The sequence below is a fragment of the Aegilops tauschii genome, chromosome 3, assembly GCF_002575655.3.
Source record: "Aegilops tauschii subsp. strangulata cultivar AL8/78 chromosome 3, Aet v6.0, whole genome shotgun sequence".
In the NCBI taxonomy this organism is placed as follows: Eukaryota; Viridiplantae; Streptophyta; class Magnoliopsida; order Poales; family Poaceae; genus Aegilops; species Aegilops tauschii.
In genome coordinates, this window is record NC_053037.3 from 551,512,514 (window position 1) to 551,534,787 (window position 22,274).

The 22,274-nt window shown below is 41.9% G+C and overlaps 1 non-coding gene and 1 pseudogene across 1 annotated transcript; one reads left to right on the forward strand and one right to left on the reverse strand.

Moving 5' to 3' along the window:
• Nucleotides 1-377: 377 nt before the first annotated feature.
• TRNAL-CAG (transfer RNA leucine (anticodon CAG)) lies at nt 378-458 on the forward strand. The gene has a single exon. It is a non-coding gene; the product is annotated as a tRNA-Leu (tRNA).
• Nucleotides 459-1,692: 1,234 nt separating this feature from the next.
• Nucleotides 1,693-7,266, reverse strand: LOC120976005 (probable inactive DNA (cytosine-5)-methyltransferase DRM1B; annotated as a pseudogene).
• Nucleotides 7,267-22,274: the final 15,008 nt, after the last annotated feature.

A 22,274-nucleotide genomic window follows, 5' to 3' on the forward strand; every position in this document is an offset into this window, starting at 1 on the left:
CGTCGACTAGTGGAAACAGGCAGACACGGGTACCTTTTGGACAGAGAGGGGGAGGCCAATGTAGAGGATAGGGAAATTCAAGATGGGACATGCCATCTCGTTTCCAACGACCGACAGCTGGTCCAGCGAACATTGTAGAGACTCAAAGGTAGGCAGAGTCAAAAGCTCTGGCAATATGAAGCTCGAGAAGCATACAGGGCACCTTGAGATTATAGGAGGCTAAGGCTGTGCTAAATTATGTGTGCAGTTTTGCATTATCTCTCGGCAACTTTACAGAACCAAATAACTCAAAAGTGGAATGGAAGCGAGTATGATAGTTCGAGAGTTTGGGCAATAGTTCACTACAATAGAACCTAGTTTCGTTTAATTGTACGAACGTCAAGATGGCCGAGTTGGTCTAAGGCGCCAGTTTCAGGTACTGGTCCGAAAGGGCGTGGGTTCAAATCCCACTCTTGACAATTTTTCCTTTTTCTTTTTCTTTATCATTGCTGCGCCTGATAAAATCTGGTGTGATACTAGTTTTCTTGGGGATAGTTCAAGTATTAACTCACTCGATGACAAGAAATTATTATTCAATTGTCTCACTCGATGACGGAAAAAAAAATTTGCTATTGCTTCTAGGAACAGTAAGCATTCGTTAACTCACTCGATGACGAGAAATGTGACTTCTTTCTCAATGTTTGTTTAATTTTATTCAATTGCACATGGTGGAAGTGTTGAAGCCTGATTGTGTACCATGAAATGTGGAATTTCATGTGAATACTGGTTTGGTGGGATTAAGAGGGCTGCATGTACTGGTTTATTAAATATCTTATGCAATTTAATCAATGGCTGTAGTTTTTTTATTGTTTTCCTCATAAAGATTTCAGTAGCAGTTTTAAAGATAATAATTAATTCCCAAACAGAATTGCTATTGCTGTGAAGTTTCTTGTGCTAGTACTATTCTACCTTGCTTCTATTGAAATGTGTCCAAGGCTGGTAGTATTTCCTTAAATATGAAATCTTATCAGCATATTGGATTTTGCCCCACTGAAAAAAATGCACACACGGTATACCTTGTATTCTTCAAATATCTTGCTGTTTGGAAATGTGGTAACCAAATCCAGTTTTCTAGTAGTAGCATTTTTATTCCTGTAGTCAGGATGTGGCTGGAAACTGAACCTAATGTTTAATGCAATGATTTTGATGTGTTAATAGTGACTTGTTTTCTTCTTTTGGAATGCTGCTGTTCTTCGCTTTTCTTCCAATTAAACTTGTACCACATGAAAATGGATCTGGCGCCATTGAGAAGAGTGCACATGCAGCGTGTACCCAACATTTTGTGCACTCCCTTAATGAAGTACGCTGCCAGCTGAGGACAATTGGTGCTCATCTCATAGGCTTGGAATGTCTTGTCTGACAAAAATGAGAGAATGATACTTCATGACCAGAGGGGGCATTTCAGCTCTCTACGAGTCCACCTTCAGAATAACCCCCAAGTAAATGTTGATAACACTTCTGTTTCCTCTATGCCAAGTATGAATGGCTTATGCAGAGAAAATACTGGTCCACTCTCACCTCCGTGTGTGTCATGCCATAATATTTCAATACCGGTCAATCAAATGTTGGACATCCTGCTATTTTTGTGGAATGAACTATCAGTACCCAAGGGAATACATCAGTTAATATATCAACAAGTGGTAAGCAACAGTATCAACTTGGAATGAGTTGCAGTCCCCTTGCGTGGTCCTCTGGGAAATTGAGTAGATGTTCAATCTCTTGAGGCTTCAATGGAGTGACTTTGTTCTTTCCAACCCAGAAAAGATTCTCCTTTTTTGCACAGATTGATGGCATATTTTTTTAACACTTCGAGGTGGCGGATTGCCTGCGCTGGCAAGATCACACTTGATCCTTTCTGTCAGCTCTGCACTTGCCACACTTGTTCGCAAGTAGTTGAGCTACGTTCTCGAGTCCCACGAAGGCCACCACTTCGTGTAATGAGGGAATGCCTCAAATATGACCTTTGGTGCTCTATTCTAATTTGGCAAATTATGGATGTAGCCTCTTTTCCTTGCCGTTGAACACAAATGCTTAGAATCCACAAACTTAGGTAGAATGTTATACAGAGATCTTGAAATGGTCGTCCATACACCTCTGGGAGCTTGGGCGACATTTTCATAGTAGAAAAAAGATGGTCCAATATCTTGTTTAAGAATCGTTCTGGTCATTCTAATTTATGAGTGGGGTATAATTGGGCAGGTTAAATCCAATCATTGGTTTTGGGAAAGGCATATATGTTTATCATGGCTGCAATCCAAATTGCATTGTGTTGTACCTCCATACAACTTCCTCTTTTTCTTGTTCTCTTCCATTATTCTTGCTTTCTTTCTCCCACCAAAGGAAGCGAAGCATCTACCTCTAACCTGCCAAATGTACACATATTGCAATGTCCTTACATCAAACTAAAAGAGGGAAGCGTTTTCTTATTTCAATGTACATCAAACTAAAAAGTACCTGGTGGCCTGATAAGTTAAATTCTCCTAAAACCAGTGATGCACTAATCGAATCAACTAATATAGGGATATGAACATCCGCACCTAGGAATATTTTAACAAACACACACACACACACACACACACACAGAGAGAGAGAGAGGGGGGGAGAGACACACACACACACAATATTTAAAATAAATATTGTGTGTGTGTGTGTGTGTGTGTGTCATAAGGTGCCTTTTCCACAGAAAAATGAACATTAAGGCAAAAAAATTAAAATGACTGATACCACATCTTGTCATATCCATATTAGCTCCATCTTCATAAAAAGCCCATTATCTACTAATGATTTGATCTTCTCGTCCTTCCCTAATATCTCTCGTACAAAATCCTGCACAAAAATATAACAAAAGCTAAGATTAAAGAACACTTGTTATATATTACTGACTTCTTAATACCAACTAAATGACTAGCATTTCGTCCTTCCCTAATATCTCTCGTACAAAATCCTGCACAAAAATATAACAAAAACTAAGATTAAAGAACACTTGTTACGTATTACTGACTTCTTAATGCCAACTAAATGACAAGCATTTCGTCTCTTTACGAGGATTCCTTGAGAATAACTCCCAAGTAAATAGTTATAATACTTACAGTTTTTCCATGTGTATGAATTGCTTCTGCTGATAAAATTGAAAATACTGGCGCGGCCTCACCTCCCTATGTGTTGTGCCATAATATTCCGATGCCAATCACATTTTGGATATCCTGCTATTCTTGTGGCATGAACTATTAGTACACAAGGGGATACTTCAATTAATATATCAACAAGTGGTAAGCAACGGTATCAACTTGGAATGAGTAGTCATCCCCTTGTGTGGTCCTTTGGGAAACTGAGTAGATATTCAATCTCTTGAGGCTCCAGTGCAGTGACTTTGTTCTTTCCAATCCAGACAAGATTCTCCTCTCTACATTGATTGATGGCATATTTTGTAACACTTCGAGGCAGTGGATTGCCCGTGCCGGAAATATCACATCAGAACCATTTTGACAGCTTTGCACTTGCCACACTTGTTTGCAAGCAGTTCAGCAGTTTTCTCGAGTCCCAGGATGGACACCGCTTCTTGTAACGACGGAATGCCTCAAATATGGCCTTTGGAGGCGGAGGTAGAAGAGGTGATCTATTCTCAGTTGGAAAATTATGGATGTAGCTTCTTTTTCTTGTTGCTGCACACAAATGCTTAAAACTGACAAACTCAGGTTGAATGTCATACATAAGTCTTGAAATGGTCATCCATAAACGTCCGGGAGCTCGGGCCACATTTCCATTGTAGAACAAAGGTGGTCCATTATCTTAAGGTGCCCTTTCCATAGAAAAATGAACATCAAGGCAACAATTTTAAAATGTAGATACTGATTGCTTGTATCTACGTTGGTAATACCCCGAAGAGAAGGGGGTGATGCAGCACAACAACGGTAAGTGTTTCCCTCAGGTATGAAACCAAGGTTATCAATCTAGTAGGAGAATCAAGCAACACTATGTAAACAGCACCTGCACACAACAACAAAAATTTGCAAGCCAACGCGTAAGAGGGGTTGTCAATCCCTCCTCGGTATTGAGATAGATTAAATTGTATGAGATTTGATAAATATATCTAACTAAAACACAAAATAAAATAAATAAAGAAAAAATGCAGCAAGGTCTTTTGGTTTTAATATGACAAGAAATAGACTCGGGGGTCGTAGATTTCACTAGAGGCTTCTCTCGAGAAAATAGCATACGGTGGGTAAACAAAATACTGTTAGGCAATTGACAGAAAAGCAAATAATTATGACGATATCCAAGGCAATGATCATGTATATAGGCATCACGTCCAAGATTAGTAGATCGACTCCTGCCTGCATCTACTACTATTACTCCACACATCGATCGCTATTCAGCATGCATCTAGTGTATTAAGTTCATGGAAAAACGGAATGATGCAATAAAAACGATGACATGATGTAGAGAGGATCTATTCATGTAGGAATAGACCCCATCTTTTTATCCTTAATAGCAACGATACATGCATGTCATGTCTCTTTCTGTCACTGAGATTGAACACCGCAAGATCGGACCCATCACAAAGCACCTCTTCCCATTAGAAGAAAAATCAATCTAGTTGACCAAACCAGACCAAACCAAAGTTTCGGAGAAGAAATACGAGGCTATAAAGATCATGCATAAAAGAGTTCAGAAAATACTCAAATAATATTCATGGATAGATCTGATCATAAACTCACAATTCATCGGATCCCAACAAACACACCGCAAACAGTCATTACATCAAATAGATCTCCAAGAACATCGAGGAGAACATTGTATTGAAGATCAACAAGAGAGAAGAAGCCATCTAGCTACTACCTTAGGACCTGTAGGTCTGTGGTAAACTACTCACGCATCATCATAGGGGTAGCAAGGATGATGAAGGACCCCTCTGTGATCGTTGCCCCCTCCGGCAGAGTGTCGGAAAAGGCCTCTAGATTGGATCTTGTGGTTCTGAAACTTGCAGTGGCTGGAAAAGTGTTCCTCGACTCCCCTAGGTTTTTTGGGATTTTAGAATATTTATAGAGGTGGATGTAGCTCCAGAAGCTTCCCGTGGTGCCCAATGGCCACCAGGGTGCGCCTAGGCCTTCTGGCATGCACTGGTGCCTAGTGGGCCCCACAGGCCTCCTCCCGTGCACTTCTTTGGCTCCCTGGGTGTCTTTTGTCCAGAAAAATTCTCCAAAAAGTTTCATGGCATTTGGGCTTCTTTGGTATTGATATTCTGCAAAGTAAAAAATAAGCAGAAAACAACAACTGGCACTTGGCACTATGTCAATAGGTTAGTCCCAAAAAATGATATAAAGTTGCTAGTAAACGAGTATAAAACATCCAAAAATGATACTTTAATATCATGGAACAATAAAAAATTATAGATACGTTGGAGACGTATCAGATACCACATCTAGTAATAGCCATATTAGCTTCATCTTCAAAAAACCCCATTATCTACTAATGAGTTGATCTTCTCGTCTTTCTCTGACATCTTTCGTTCAAAATCATGCACACACGTATAACAAAAACTAAGATTAGAAAACACTTGCTATGTGTTATTAACTTCTTAATGCCAACTAAGTGACTGACATTTCAGCTCTTTACGATGATTCCTTGAGAATAACTCTCATGTAAATGGTTATAACACTTCGAGTTTTTCTATGCCAAGTATGAATGGCTTCTGTAGACAAAATGCTGGACCATCCTCACCTCTCTATGTGTCATGCCGCAATATTTCGATGCCAATCACATTTTGGACATCTTGATATTCTTGTGGCATGAATTATCAGTACACATGGGGATACTTCAATTAATATATAAACACGTGGTAAGCAACGGTATCAACTTGGAATGAGTTATCATCCCCTTGTGTGGTCCTTTGGTCAGCCGAGTAGACATTCAATCTCTTGAGGCTCCAATGGATTGACTTGGTTCTTTCCAATCCAGATAAGACTCTCATTTGAACTCTGATTGATGACATAATTTTTGAACACTTTGAGGTGGTGGATTGCCTGTGCTGGAAAGATTACACCTGAACCATTTTGTCAGTTTTGCACATGCCACACTTGTTCGCACGCAGTTGAGCTGCGTTCTCGAGTCCCAGGAAGGCTACCGCTTCTTGTAATGAGGGAATGCCTCAAATATGGCCTTTGGAGGAAGAGGAATAAGAGGTGCTCTATTTTAAATTGGCAAATTATGGATGTAGCCTCTTTTCCTTGCTGTTGCACACAAATGCTTAGAACCCACAAACTCAGGTTGACTGTCATACAAAGATCTTGAAATGGTCGTACATACACGTGTGGGAGCTTGGACCACATTTTCATAGTAGAAAAAAGGTGGTCGATTATCTTAATGTGCCTTTTCCATAGAAAAGATGAACATCAAGGCAACAGTTTTGAAAGTACCGATACCACATCTTATAATAGCCATATTAGCTTCACCTTCAAAAAGCCCATTATCTACTAATGAGTTGATCTTCTCGTTCTTCTCAGACACCCCTCGTATGAAATCTTGTAAAATGGTATAACAAAAACTAAGATTAGAGAACACTTGTTACACATTACTGACTTCTTTAAGCCAACTAAGTGACTTGCATTTCACCTCTTTACGACTAGTCCTTGAGAATAACTCCCAAGAAAATGTAATTAACACTTCAAGTTTTTCTATAAAAGTATGAATGGCTTCCCCAGACAAAATATAGGCCCAACCTCACCTCCCTAGTCGTGCCATAATATCCCGATGCTAATCACATTTCAAACATCCTGCTATTCTTGTGGCTTGAATTATTAGTACACAAGGTGATGATTCAATAAACATACAAAAAAGTGGTAAGCAACAGTATCTACTTGGAATGAGTTGTCATCCCCTTATGTGGTCCTTTGGGAAATGGAATAAATATTAAATCTCTTGAGGCTCCAATGGAGTGACTTTGTTCTTACCAATCTAGAGAAGATTCTCCTTTCTGCACTGATTGATGACATATTTTTGAACACCTCGAGGTGGTGGATTGTTCATGCTGGATAGATCGCACTTGAACCATTTTGTCAGCTTTGCACTTGCGACACTTGTTCGCAAGCAGTTGAGCTCTGTTCTAGAGTCCTGGGAAGGCCACCTCTTCTTGCAATGAGGGAATGCCTCAAATATGGCCTTTGGAGGCAGAGGAAGAAGAGGTGATTTGTTCTCAGTTGGCAAATTATGGATGTAGCCTCTTTTCATTGCTGCTACACACAAATTCTTAGAACCCACAAACTAAGGTTGAATGTCATACAGAAATCTTGAAATGGTCGTCCATAAATGTCTAGAGATTTGGCCACATTTACATAGTAGAAAAAATGTGGTGCATTATCTTAAGGTGCCTTTGAGAAAAAAATGATCATCAAGGCAACAATTTTAGAAGGACTAATAACACATATTGTAGTAGCCATATTAGCTTCATCTTCAAAAAAACATTATCTACTAATGAGTTGATCTTCTCGTCCTTCTCTCACATCTCTCATCCAAAATCATGCACAAAACTATAAGAAAAACTAAGATTAGAGAACCCTTGCTATGTATTACTGACTTATTAATGTCGACTAAGTGATTGTCATTTTAGCTCTTTACGACAACACCTCGGGGAATAACTCCCTAGTAAATGGTTATAACACTTCCAGTTTTTCTATGCCAAGTATGAATGGCTTCTACAGACAAAATGTTGGCCCGACCTCACCTCCCTATGTGTTGTGGTATAATATTCCGATGACAATCACATTTTGGACATCCTGCTATTCTTCTGGCATGAACTAAACATACACAGGGATGCTTCAATCAATATATCAACAGGTGGTAAGCAACAATATCAAATTGGACTAGGTTGTCGTCCCCTTGTGTGGTCCTTTTGGAAACAGAGTGGATATTCAATCTCCTGAGTCTCCAATGGAGGGACTTTGTTCTTTCCAAACCCAGAAAAGATTCTCCTTTTTACACTGATTGATGGACCATTTTTGAACATTTCGAGGCGGTGCATTGCACATGATGGAAAGATCACACCTGGACCATTCTGCCAGCTTTGCACTTGCCACACTTGTTCGCAAGCAATTCAACTGCATTATCGAGTCCCAAGAAGGGCACCGCTTCTTGTAATGAGGGGATGCCTCAAATATGGCCTTCAGAGGCCAAGGAAGAAGAGGTGATCCGTTCTCAGGTGGCAAATTATGGATGTAGCCTTTTTTCCTTTCTGTTGCACACTAATGATTAGAATGCAGTAACGCACAAACTCAGGTTGAATATCATACAGAGATCTTGAAATGGTCATCCATACACGTCTGGGAGGATGTGCCACATTTTCATAGTACCAAAAAGGTGGTCCATTATCTAAAGGTGCCTTTTCCATAGAAAAATTAACATCAAGGAAACAATTTTAAAAGGACTGATACCACATCTTGTAATAGTCATATTAGCTTCATCTTCAAAACAAACCCGTTATCTACTAATGAGTTGATCTTCTCATTCTTCTCTAACATCTCTCGTCCAAAATCATAAACAAAAGTATAACAAAAACTAAGATTAGAGAACACTTGTTATGTACTACTGACTTCTTAATGCTAACTAAGTGACTGGCATTTCACCTCTTTACGATGAGTCATTGAGAATAACTCCCAAGTAAATGTTGATAATACTTCCAGTTTTTCTATGCCAAGTATGAAAGGCTTCTGCAGACAAAATACTAGCCCAGCCTCACGTCCCTATGTGTCGTGCCATAATATTCCAATGCCAATCACATTTCGTACATCCTGCTATTCTTGTGGCATGAACTATTAATATACAAAAGGGGATACTTCAATAATTATGTCAACAAGTGGTAAGCAATAGTATGTACTTGGAATGAGTTATCTTCTCCTTCAAGGCTGTGGATTTCTCGTGCTGGAAAGAATGAGTTATCTTCCCCTTCAAGGCGGTCCTTTGGGAAACTGAGTAGATATTCAATCTATTAAGGCTACAATGGAGTAACTTTGTTCTTTCCAATCCAAACAATGTTCTCCTTTCCACACATATTGATGACATATTTTTTAACACTTCATGGCGGTGGATTGCTCGTGCTGGAAAGATGACACCTGAAGCATTCTGCCAGCTTTATAGTTGGCACACTTGTACACATGCAGTTGAGCTCTGTTCTCGAGTCGGAGGAAGGCCACCGCTTCTTGTGATGCAGGGATGCCTCAAATATGGACTTTTGAGGCATTATATATTCTCAATTGGAAAATTATGGATGTAGCATTATTTTCCTTACTGCTACACACAAATGCTTAGAACCCACAAACTCAGGTTGAATGTCACACAGAGATCTTGAAATGGTTGTTCATACACGTCTGGGAGCTTGGGCCACATTTTCATAGTATAAAAAAGGTGGTCCATTATCTTAAGGTGCCTTTTTCATAGAAAAAATGAACATCAAGGCAACAATTTTAAAAGGAGTGATACTGATGCGGCTTGAACTACGTCGGTATTTCCCCCTAGAGGAAGGGATGATGTAGCATATCTACGGTAGGTATTTCCCTCAGTGATGAGACCAAGGTTATTGAAACAGTAGGAGAATCACGCAACACTATGTAAACGGTACCTGCACACAAACAACAAATACTTGCAACCCGACGTGTAAGAGGGGTTGTCAATTCCTCCCGGGAAAAAGATAGATAAATTTGTAGTAGATTGGATAAATAGATCTAGAGGAAACACGAAATAAAATAAATAATAATAATTGCAGCAAGGTATTTTTGGGATTTTGGATTAATAGACCTGGAAATAAAAGCAAATAAAAATAGATCTCGAAGGCAAATATGATAAAGAAGAGACCCCGGGCCGTAGATTTCACTAGTGGCTTCTTTCGAGAAAAATAGCATACGGACTAAGGATCACTGGACAGGGGTCAAGAACATCCTGAAATACCTGAAAAGGACTAAGGATATGTTTCTCATTTATGGAGGTGACAAAGAGCTCGTCGTAAATGGTTACGTTGATGCAAGCTTTGACACTGATCCGGATGACTCTAAGTCACAAACCGGATACGTATTTATATTGAACGGTGGAGCTGTCAGTTGGTGCAGTTCTAAGCAAAGCGTCGTGGCGGGATCTACATGTGAAGCGGAGTACATAGCTTCTTCGGAAGCAGCAAATGAAGGAGTTTGGATGAAGGAGTTCATATCCAATCTAGGTGTCATACCTAGTGCATCGGGTCCAATGAAAATCTTTTGTGACAATACTGGTGCAATTGCCTTGGCAAAGGAATCCAGATTTCACAAGAGAACCAAGCACATCAAGAGACGCTCAATTCCATCCGCGATCAAGTCAAGGAGGGAGACATAGAGATTTGCAAGATACATAAGGATCTGAATGTTGCAGACCCGTTGACTAAGCCTCTCTCATGAGCAAAACATGATCAGCACCAAGACTCCATGGGTGTTAGAATCATTACTGTGTAATCTAGATTATTGACTCTAGTGCAAGTGGGAGACTGAAGGAAATATGCCCTAGAGGCAATAATAAAGTTGTTATTTATATTTCCTTATATCACGATAAATGTTTATTATTCATGCTAGAATTGTATTAACCGGAAACTTAGTACATGTGTGAATACATAGACAAATAGAGTGTCACTAGTATGCCTCTACTTGACTAGCTCGTTGAATCAAAGATGGTTATGTTTCCTAAAAATAGACATGAGTTGTCATTTGATTAACGGGATCACATCATTAGAGAATGATGTGATTGAATTGACCCATTCCATTAGCTTAGCATTTGATCGTTTAGTATATTGCTATTGCTTTCTTCATAACTTGTACATGTTCCTATGACTATGAGATTATGCAACTCCCGGATACCGGAGGAACACTTTTTGTGCTACCAAACGTCACAACGTAACTGGGTGATTATAAAGGTGCTCTACAGGTGTCTCCGATGGTACTTGTTGAGTTGGCATAGATCAAGATTAGGATTTGTCACTCCGATTGTCGAAGAGGTATCTCTGGGCCCTCTCGGTAATGCACATCACTATAAGCCATGCAAGCAATGTAACTAATGATTTAGTTGCGGGATGATGCATTACGGAATGAGTAAAGAGACTTGCCGGTAACGAGATTGAACTAGGTATTGAGATACCGGCGATCGAATCTCGGGCAAGTAACATACCGTTGACAAAGGGAACAACGTATGTTGTTATGCGGTTTGACCGATAAAGATCTTCGTAGAATATGTAGGAACCAATATGAGCATCCAGGTTCCGCTATTGGTTATTGACCAGAGATGAGTCTCGGTCATGTCATAGTTCTCGAACCCGTAGGGTCCGCACGCTTAAAATTCGGTGACGATCGGTATTATGAGTTTATGTGTTTTTATGTACCGAAGGTAGTTCAGAGTCCCGGATATGATCACGGACATGACGAGGAGTCTCGAAATGGTCGAGACATAAAGATCGATATATTGGACGACTAGATTTGGACATCGGAATGGTTCCGGGTGAGACCGGGAATATACCGGAGTACCGGGAGGTTACCGGAACCCCCCGGGAGGTATATGGGCCTTATTGGGCCATAGAGGGAGAGAGGAGAAGGGTGCAAAGGAGGGGGCGCCCCCCCAAGCCCAATCCGAATTGGGAGGGGGGCCGGCCCACCTTTCCTGTTAGGGAACGTAGTAATTTCAAAAATTTCCTACGCACACGCAAGACCATGGTGATGTATAGCAACGAGAGGGGAGAGTGTTGTCCACGTACCCTCGTAGACCGAAAGCGGAAGCGTTGACACAACGCGGTTGATGTAGTCGTATGTCTTCACGATCCGACCGATCGAGTACCGAACGCACGGCACCTCCAAGTTCAGCACACGTTCAGCTCGATGACGTCCCTCGAACTCCGATCCAGCCGAGTGTTGAGGGAGAGTTTCGTCAGCACGACGGCGTGGTGACGATGATTATGTTCTACCGACGCAGGGCTTCGCCTAAGCACCGCTACGATATTATCGAGGTGTAATATGGTGGAGGGGGCACCACACACGGCTAAGAGATCAATAGATCAATTGTTGTGTCTATGGGGTGCCCCCTGCCCTCGTATATAAAGGAGCAAGGGGGGAGGCCGTCGGCCTAAGAGGAGGGCGCGCCAAGGGGGGAGTCCTACTCCCACCGGGAGTAGGACTCCTCCTTTCCTTGTTGGAGTAGGAGAAGGGAAGGGAGAAGGAGAAGGAAGGAAGGGGGCGCCCCCTCCCTAGTCCAATTCGGACTAGTCCATGGGGAGGGGTGCGGCCACCCTTTGGGGCCTTTCTCACCTTTCCCGTATGGCCCATTAAGGCCCAATACGAATTCCCGTAACTCTCCGGTACTACGAAAAATACCCGAATCACTCGGAACCTTTCCGATGTCTGAATATAGTCGTCCAATATATCGATCTTTACGTCTCGACCATTTCGAGACTCCTCGTCATGTCCCCGATCTCATCCGGGACTCCGAACTCCTTCAGTACATCAAAACTCATAAACTCATAATAAAATTGTCATCGTAACGTTAAGCGTGCGGACCCTACGGGTTCGAGAACTATGTAGACATGACCGAGACACGTCTCCGGTCAATAACCAATAGCGGGACCTGGATGCCCATAGTGGCTCCCACATATTCTACAAAGATCTTTATCGGTCAAACCGCATAACAACATACGTTGTTCCCTTTGTCATCGGTATGTTACTTGCCCGAGATTCGATTGTCGGTATCTTAATACCTAGTTCAATCTCGTTACCGGCAAGTCTCTTTACTCGTTCCGTAATACATCATGTCGCAACAAACTCATTAGTTGCAATTCTTGCAAGGCTTAAGTGATGTGCATTACCGAGAGGGCCCAGAGATACCTCTCCGACAATCGGAGTGACAAATCCTAATCTCGAAATACGCCAACCCAACAAGTACCTTCGGAGACACCTGTAGAACACCTTTATAATCACCCAGTTACGTTGTGACGTTTGGTAGCACACAAAGTGTTCCTCCGGTAAACGGGAGTTGCATAATCTCATAGTCATAGGAACATGCATAAGTCATGAAGAAAGCAATAGCAACATACTAAACGATCGAGTGCTAAGCTAACGGAATGGGTCAAGTCAATCACATCATTCTCCTAATGATGTGATCCCGTTAATCAAATGACAACTCATGTCTATGGCTAGGAAACATAACCAGCTTTGACCAACGAGCTAGTCAAGTAGAGGCATACTAGTGACACTCTGTTTGTCTATGTATTCACACATGTATCAAGTTTCCGGTTAATACAATTCTAGCATGAATAATAAACATTTATCATGATATAAGGAAATAAATAATAACTTTATTATTGCCTCTAGGGCATATTTCCTTCAGTCTCCCACTTGCACTAGAGTCAATAATCTAGTTCACATCGCTATGTGATTTAACATCAATAGTTCACATCACCATGTGATTAACACCCATAGTTCACATCGTCATGTGACCAACACCCAAAGGGTTTACTAGTCAGTAATCTAGTTCACATCGCTGTGTGATTAACACCCAAAGAGTACTAAGGTGTGATCATGTTTTGTTTGTGAGATAATTTTAGTCAATGGGTCTGTCACATTCAGATCCGTAAGTATTTTGCAAATTTCTATGTCTACAATGCTCTGCACGGAGCTACTCTAGCTAATTGCTCCCACTTTCAATATGTATCTAGACCGAGACTTAGAGTCATCTAGATTAGTGTCAAAACTTGCATCGACGTAATCCTTTACGATGAACCTTTTGTCACTTCCATAATCGAGAAACATATCCTTATTCCACTAAGGATAATTTTGACCGCTGTCCAGTGATCTACTCCTAGATCATTATTGTACTCCCTTGCCAAAATTAGTGTAGGGTATACAATAGATCTGGTACACAGCATGGCATACTTTATAGAACCTATGGCCGAGGCATAGGGAATGACTTTCATTCTTTTTCTATCTTCTGCCGTGGTCGGGCTTTGAGTCTTACTCAATTCCACACCTTGTAACACGGGCAAGAAACTCTTTCTTTGCTTGATCCATTTTGAACTTCTTCAAAACTTTGTCAAGTTATGTGCTTTGTGAAAGTCCAATTAAGCGTCTTGATCTATCTCTATAGATCTTGATGCCCAATATATACGCAGCTTCACCGAGGTCTTTCATTGAAAAACTCTTATTCAAGTATCCCTTTATGCTATCCAGAAATTCTATATCATTTCCAATCAGCAGTATGTCATCCACATATAATATCAGAAATGCTACAGAGCTCCCACTCACTTTCTTGTAAATACAGGCTTCTCCAAAAGTCTGTACAAAACCAAATGCTTTGATCACACTATCAAAGCATTTATTCCAACTCCGAGAGGCTTGCACCAGTCCATTAATGGATTGCTGGAGCTTGCACACTTTGTTAGCTCCCTTTGGATCGACAAAACCTTCCGGTTGCATCATATACAATTCTTCTTCCAGAAATCCATTCAGGAATGCAGTTTTGACATCCATTTGCCAAATTTCATAATCATAAAATGCGGCAATTGCTAACATGATTCGGACAGACTTAAGCATCGCTACGGGTGAGAAGGTCTCATCGTAGTCAATCCCTTGAACTTGTCGAAAACCTTTCGCAACAAGTCGAGCTTTATAGACAGTAACATTACCGTCAGCGTCAGTCTTCTTCTTGAAGATCCATTTATTTTCAATGGCTTGCCGATCATCGGGCAAGTCAACCAAAGTCCATACTTTGTTCTCATACATGGATCCCATCTCGGATTTCATGGCCTCAAGCCATTTTGCGGAATCTGGGCTCACCATCGCTTCTTCATAGTTTGTAGGTTCGTCATGGTCTAGTAACATAACCTCCAGAACAGGATTACTGTACCACTCTGGTGCGGATCTTACTCTGGTTGACCTACGAGGTTCAGTAATAACTTGATCTGAAGTTTCATGATCATCATCATTAACTTCCTCACTAATTGGTGTAGGCGTCGCAGAAACCGGTTCCTGTGATGAACTACTTTCCAATAAGGGAGCAGGTACAGTTACCTTATCAAGTTCTACCTTCCTTCCACTCACTTCTTTCGAGAGAAACTCCTTCTCCAGAAAAATTCCGAATTTAGCAACAAAAGTTTTTCCTTCGGATCTGTGATAGAAGGTGTACCCAACAGTTTCCTTTGGGTATCCTATGAAGACATATTTCTCCGATTTGGTTTCGAGCTTATCAGGTTGAAGTTTTTTCACATAAGCATCGCAGCCCCAAACTTTAAGAAACAACAACTTTGGTTTCTTGCCAAACCACAGTTCATAAGATGTTTTCTCAACGGATTTAGATGGTACCCTATTTAACGTGAATGCAGCTGTCTCTAATGCATAACCCCAAAACGATATTGGTAAATCGGTAAGAAACATCATAGATTGCACTATATCCAATAAAGTACGGTTATGACGTTCAGACACACCATTATGCTGTGGTGTTCCAGGTGGCACGAATTTGTGAAACTATTCCACATTGTTTTAATTGAAGACCAAACTCGTAACTCAAATATTTGTCTCCGCGATCATATCGTAGAAACCTTATTTTCTTGTCACGATGATTTTCCACTTCACTCTGAAATTCTTTGAACTTTTCAAATGTTTCAGACTTATGTTTCATTAAGTAGATATACCCATATCTGCTCAAATCATCTGTGAAGGTGAGAAAATAACGATATCCGCCACGAGCCTCAATATTCATTGGACCACATACATCTGTATGTATGATTTCCAACAAATCTGTTGCTCTCTCCATAGTTTCGGAGAACGGTGTTTTCGTCATCTTGCCCATGAGACACGGTTCGCAAGTACCAAGTGATTCATAATCAAGTGGTTCCAAAAGCTCATCAGCATGGAGTTTCTTCATGCGCTTTACACCAATATGACCTAAACGGCAGTGCCACAAATAAGTTGCACTATCATTATTAACTTTGCATCTTTTGACTTCAATATTATGAATATGTGTATCACTACGATCGAGATCCAACGAACCATTTTCATTGGGTGTGTAACCATATAAGGTTTTATTCATGTAAACAGAACAACAATTATTCTCTAACTTAAATGAATAACCGTATTGCAATAAACATGATCAAATCATATTCATGCTCAACACAAACACCAAATAACACTTATTTAGGTTCAACACTAATCCCGAAAGTATAGGGAGTGTGCGATGATGATCATATCAATCTTGGAACTACTTCCAACACACATCGTCACCTCGCCTTTTACTAGTCTCTGTTTATTCTGCAACTCTCGTTTCGAGTTACTACTCTTAGCAACTGAACCAGTATCAAATGCCGAGGGGTTGCTATAAACACTAGTAAAGTACACATCAATAACATGTATGTCCAATATACCTTTGTTCACTTTGCCATCCTTCTTATCCACCAAATACTTGGGGTAGTTCCGCTTCCAGTGACCAGTCCCTTTGCAGTAGAAGCACTTAGTCTCAGGCTTAGGACTAGACTTAGGCTTCTTCACTTGAGCAGCAACTTGCTTGTCGTTCTTCTTGAAGTTCCCCTTCTATCCCTTTGCCATTTTCTTGAAACTAGTGGTCTTGTTAACAATCAACACTTGATGCTCTTTCTTGATTTCTACCTTTGTCGATTTCAGCATCGCGAAGAGCTCGGGAATTACTTTCGTCATCCCTTGCATACTATAGTTCATCACGAAGTTCTACTAACTTGGTGATGGTGACTAGAGAATTCTGTCAATCACTATCTTATCTGGAAGATTAACTCCCACTTGATTCAAGCGATTGTAGTACCCAGACAATCTGAGCACATGCTCACTACTTGAGCTATTCTCCTCCATCTTTTAGCTATAGAACTTGTTGGAGACTTCATATCTCTCAACTCGGGTATTTGCTTGAAATATTAACTTCAACTCCTGGAACATCTCATATGGTCCATGACGTTCAAAACGTCTTTGAAGTCCCGATTCTAAGCCTTTAAGCATGGTGCACTAAACTATCAAGTAGTCATCATATTGAGCTCGCCAAACGTTCATAACGTCTGCATTTGCTCCTGCAATAGGTCTGTCACCTAGCGGTGCATCAAGGACATAATTCTTCTGTGCAGCAATGAGGATAATCCTCAGATCACGGATCCAATCCGCATCTTTGCTACTAACATCTTTCAACATAATTTTTCTCTAGGAACATATCAAAAATAAACACAGGGAAGCAACAACGCGAGCCATTGATCTACAAAATAATTTGCAAAATACTATCAGGACTAAGTTCATGATAAATTTAAGTTCAATTAATCATATTACATAAGAACTCCCACTTAGATAGACATCCCTCTAATCCTCTAAGTGATCACGTGATCCATATCAACTAAACCATGTCCGATCATCACGTGAGATGGAGTAGTTTCAACGGTGAACATCACTATGTTGATCATATCTACTATATGATTCACGCTCGACCTTTCGGTCTCCATGTTCCGAGGCCATATCTGTTATATGCTAGGCTCGTCAAGTTTAACTTGAGTATTCCGCGTGTGCAACTATTTTGCACCCGTTGTATTTGAACGTAGAGCCTATCACACCCGATCATCACATGGTGTCTCAGCACGAAGAACTTTCGCAACGGTGCATACTCAGGGAGAACACTTATACTTTGATAATTTAGTGAGGGATGATCTTATAATGCTATTGTCAATCAAAGCAAGATAAGATGCATAAAAGATTAACATCACATGCAATCAATATAAGTGATATGATATAGCCATCATCATCTTGTGCTTGTGATCTCCATCTCCGAAGCACCGTCATGATCACCATCGTCACCGGCGCGACACCTTGTTCTCCATCGTAGCATCATTGTCGTCTCGCCAATCTTATGCTTCTACGACTATCGCTACCGCTTAGTGATAAAGTAAAGCATTACAGGGCGATTGCATTGCATACAATAAAGCGACAACCATATGGCTCCTGCCAGTTGCCGATAACTCGGTTACAAAACATGATCATCTCATACAATAAATTTAGCATCATGCTTTGACCATATCACATCACAACATGCCCTGCAAAAACAAGTTAGACGTCCTCTACTTTGTTGTTGCAAGTTTTACGTGGCTGCTACGGGCTTAGCAAGAACCGTTCTTACCTACGCATCAAAACCACAACGATAGTTTGTCAAGTTTGTGTTGTTTTAACCTTCGCAAGGACCGGGCGTAGCCACACTTGGTTCAACTAAAGTTGGAGAAACTGACACCCGTCAGCCACCTCTGTGCAAAGCACGTCGGAAGAACCAGTCTCGCGTAAGCGTACGCGTAATGTCGGTCCGGGCCGCTTCATCCAACAATACCGACGAACCAAAGTATGACATGCTGGTAAGCAGTATGACTTATATCGCCCACAACTCAGTTGTGTTCTACTCGTGCATATGACATCTACGCATAAAACCAGGCTCTGATACCACTGTTAGGGAACGTAGTAATTTCAAAAATTTCCAACGCACACGCAAGATCATGGTGATGCATAGCAACGAGAGGGGAGAGTGTTGTCCACGTACCCTCGTAGACCGAAAGCGGAAGCGTTAACACAATGCGATTGATGTAGTCGTACGTCTTCACGATCCGACCGATCAAGTACCGAACGCACGGCACCTCCGAGTTCAGCACATGTTCAGCTCGATGACGTCCCTCAAACTCCGATCCAGCCGAGTGTTGAGGGAGAGTTTCGTCAGCATGACGGCATGGTGACGATGATGATGTTCTACCGACGCAGGGCTTCGCCTAAGCACCGCTACGATATTATCGAGGTGTAATATGGTGGAGGGGGGCACCGCACACGGCTAAGAGATCAATAGATCAATTGTTGTGTCTATGGGGTGCCCCCTGCCCCCGTATATCAAGGAGCAAGGGGGGAGGCGGCCGGCCTAGGAGGAGGGCGCGCCAAGGGGGGAGTCCTACTCCCACCGGGAGTAGGACTCCTCCTTTCCTTGTTGGAGTAGGAGAAGGGAAGGGAGAAGGAGAAGGAAGGAAGGGGGCACCCCCCCTCCCTAGTCCAATTCGGACTAGTCCATGGGGAGGGGTGCGGCCACCCTTTGGGGCCTTTCTCTCCTTTCCCGTATGGCCCATTAAGGCCCAATACGAATTCCCGTAACTCTCCAGTACTCCGAAAAATACCCGAATCACTCGGAAACTTTCCGATGACTGAATATAGTCGTCCAATATATCGATCTTTACGTCTCGACCATTTCGAGACTCCTCGTCATGTCCCCGATCTCATCCGGGACTCCGAACTCCTTCGGTACATCAAAACTCATAAACTCATAATAAAATTGTCATCGTAACGTTAAGCGTGCGGACCCTACGGGTTCGAGAACTATGTAGACATGACCGAGACACGTCTCCGGTGAATAACCAATAGCGGGACCTGGATGCCCATATTGGCTCCCACATATTCTACGAAGATCTTTATCGGTCAAACCGCATAACAACATACGTTGTTCCCTTTGTCATCGGTATGTTACTTGCCCGAGATTCGATCGTCGGTATCTTAATACCTAGTTCAATCTCGTTACCGGCAAGTCTCTTTACACGTTCCGTAATACATCATCTCGCAACAAACTCATTAGTTGCAATTCTTGCAAGGCTTAAGTGATGTGCATTACCGAGAGGGCCCAGAGATACCTCTCCGACAATCGGAGTGACAAATCCTAATCTCGAAATACGCCAACCCAACAAGTACCTTCGGAGACACCTGTAGAGCACCTTTATAATCACCCAGTTACGTTGTGACGTTTGGTAGCACACAAAGTGTTCCTTCGGTAAACGGGAGTTGCATAATCTCATAGTCACAGGAACATGTAAAGTCATGAAGAAAGCAATAGCAACATACTAAACGATCGAGTGCTAAGCTAACGGAATGGGTCAAGTCAATCACATCATTCTCCTAATGATGTGATCCCGTTAATCAAATGACAACTCATGTCTATGGCTAGGAAACATAACCATCTTTGATCAACGAGCTAGTCAAGTAGAGGCATACTAGTGACACTCTGTTTGTCTATGTATTCACACATGTATCAAGTTTCCGGTTAATACAATTCTAGCATGAATAATAAACATTTATCATGATATAAGGAAATAAATAATAACTTTATTATTGCCTCCAGGGCATATTTCCTTCATTTCCTTCCTCCTTCCTCCCCCTTCCTTCTCTCCTAATCCAACTAGGGACGGGGGGGGATCCTACTCCCGGTGGGAGTAGGACTCCCCTTGGGGCGCGCCTAGGAGGCCGGCCTCCTCCCCCTCCTCCACTCCTTTATATACGGGGGAGGGGGCACCCCATAGACACACAAGTTGATCATTGATCTCTTAGCCGTGTGCGGTGCCCCCTTCCACCATAATCCACCTCGGTCATATCATCGTAGTGCTTAGGCGAAGCCCTGCGCCGGTAACTTCATCATCACCTTCATCACGCCGTCGTGCTGACGAAGCTCTTCCCCGAAGCTCTACTGGATCATGAGTTCGTGGGACGTCACCGAGCTGAACGTGTGCAGATCGCGGAGGTGTCGTGCGTTCGGTACTAGGATCGGTCGATCATGAAGACATACGACTACATTAACCGCGTTGTCATAACGCTTCCGCTTTCGGTCTACGAGGGTAAGTGGACAACACTCTCCCCTCTTGTTGCTATACATCACCATGATCTTGCGTGTGCATAGGAATTTTTTTGAAATTACTACGTTCCACAACAGTGGCATCCGAGCCAGGTTTATGCATAGATGTTATATGCACGAGTAGAACACAAGTGAGTTGTGGGCGATACTAGTCATACTGCTTACCAGCATGTCATACTTTGATTCGGCGGTATTGTTGGATGAAGCGGCCCGGACCGACATTACGCGTACGCTTACGCGAGACTGGTTCTACCGACGTGCTTCACACACAGGTGGCTGGCGGGTGTCAGTTTCTCCAACTTTAGTTTAATCGAGTGTGGCTACGCCCGGTCCTTGTTGAAGGTTAAAACAGCACATACTTGATGAAATATCATTGTGGTTTTGATGCGTAGGTAAGAACGGTTCTTACTCGGCCCGTAGCAGCCACGTAAAACTTGCAACAACAAAGTAGAGGACGTCTAACTTGTTTTTGCATGGCATGTTGTGATGTGATATGGTCAAGACATGATGCTAAATTTTATTGTATGAGATGATCATGTTTTGTAACAAAGTTATCGGCAACTGGCAGGAGCCATATGGTTGTCGCTTTATTGTATGAAATGCAATCGCCATGTAATTGCTTTACTTTATCACTAAGCGGTAGCGATAGTCGTAGAAGCAATAGTTGGCGAGACGGCAACGATGCTACGATGGAGATCAAGGTGTCGCGCCGGTGACGATGGTGATCATAACGGTGCTTTGGAGATGGAGATGAAAGGCACAAAATGATGATGGCCATATCATATCACTTATATTGATTGCATGTGATGTTTATCCTTTATGCATCTTATTTTGCTTAGATCGGCGGTAGCATTATAAGATGATCTCTCACTAAATTTCAAGGTATAAGTGTTCTCCCTAAGTATGCACCGTTGCGAAAGTTCGTCGTGCCGAGACACCACGTGATGATTGGGTGTGATAAGCTCTACGTTCACATACAACGGGTGCAAGCCGGTTTTGCACACACAGAATACTCGGGTTAAACTTGACAAGCCTAGCATATGCAGATATGGCCTCGGAACACTGAGACCGAAAGGTCGAGCGTGAATCATATAGTAGATATGATCAACATAGTGATGTTCACCATTGAAAACTACCCCATCTCACATGATGATCGGACATGGTTTAGTTGATATGGATCACGTGATCACTTAGATGATTAGAGGGATGTCTATCTAAGTGGGAGTTCTTAAGTAATTTGATTAATTGAACTTTAATTTATCATGAACTTAGTACCTGATAGTATTTTGCATGTCTATGTTGTTGTAGATAGATGGCCCGTGCTGTTGTTCCGTTGAATTTTAATGCGTTCCTAGAGAAAGCTAAGTTGAAAGATGATGGTAGAAACTACACGGACTGGGTCCATAACTTGAGGATTATCCTCATTACTGCACAGAAGAATTACGTCCTGGAAGCACCGCTAGGTGCCAAACCCGCTGCAGGAGCAACGCCAGATGTTATGAACGTCTCACAGAGCAAAGCTGATGACTACTCGATAGTTCAGTGTGCCA